This window comes from Colobus angolensis, unplaced genomic scaffold (genome assembly GCF_000951035.1).
Source record: "Colobus angolensis palliatus isolate OR3802 unplaced genomic scaffold, Cang.pa_1.0 Scaffold303, whole genome shotgun sequence".
Taxonomy (NCBI): domain Eukaryota; kingdom Metazoa; phylum Chordata; class Mammalia; order Primates; family Cercopithecidae; genus Colobus; species Colobus angolensis.
The window spans coordinates 1,059,492-1,060,615 of record NW_012116300.1 but is presented as its reverse complement, the minus strand read 5'-3'; positions in this window follow the sequence as shown (position 1 = coordinate 1,060,615).

Below are 1,124 nucleotides of genomic sequence, written 5' to 3'. Positions count from 1 at the left end.
GAGAGCCAGGAAGCTGGGACCATTTGGGCGCAGCACAGCCCGCGTTTGATGCCGATTGCATCGGGTAAAGGAGGAGTAAAAGAAAGATTCTGAGCCCTGGTGATTAGGGGAAGGAGCTGCCACGACTGAAATTCCCATCGTCGGAAAGGTCTGCACTGCACACCATAGAGTAGCAGTCCTTGGCCTTCTTGGGGCGGGGGTCACAGCTGGTTTTTAAAATCCCCTTGTAAGGATGTGTACTGCACACCTAGTGTCCCGTCATCCTGTCAGGGGGTCAATCACAGCCCCCCACCGTGGACTGCGTGGAGCAGGGATTATTGGGGAGCGGCTGTCCATATCGCCTGGGAACTTTTGCAATGACTTCACCCTTGCCTATCAGCTATTAACATCCCCTGATAAATTCACCACTGTTTCCGTTACGCGGATGAAACCTGCCGGGAGGGCAAGGGATTTGTCCTCGTGGCTGAGGATGTCGGTGGTAGTGGACATTGATGTTTCTCTCCCTTTCGTATAAAGATGATTCTGTGGGTCCACCATGAGGCACCAGGCAGGGGTCCTGTCTTCCAGAACCTCATCAGTAAGGGACTGAAACTTGTATTAGTTTCCTGTTGCTGTCCTAATAAATATGGTGGCTTAAAGCAACACAGGTCGGGTGTGGTGCCTCACGCCTGTAATCCCAGCACTTTGGGAGGCCGAGGCGGGCAGATGGCAAGGTCAGGAGATGCAGACCATTCTGACTAACACGGTGAAACCCCGTCTCTACTAAAAAAAAAAAAAATACAAGGCCAGGCGCGGTGGCTCAAGCCTGTAATCCTAGCACTTTGGGAGGCCAAGGCGGGTGGATCACGAGGTCAGGAGTTCGAGACCAGCCTGCCCAACATAGTGAAACCCCATCGCTCTAAAAATACAAAAATTGCCCGGCGTGGTGGCGGGCGCCTGTAATCCCAGGTACTCCGGAGGCAGAGGCAGAATAATCACTTGAATCCGGGAGGGAGAGGTTGCACCACTGCAGTCCAGCCTGGGCGACAGAGAGACTCCATCTCAAAACAAACAAACAAACAAAAATTAGCCAGGGCCGGGCGCGGTGGCTCACGCCTGTAATCCCAACACTTTGGGAGGCTGAG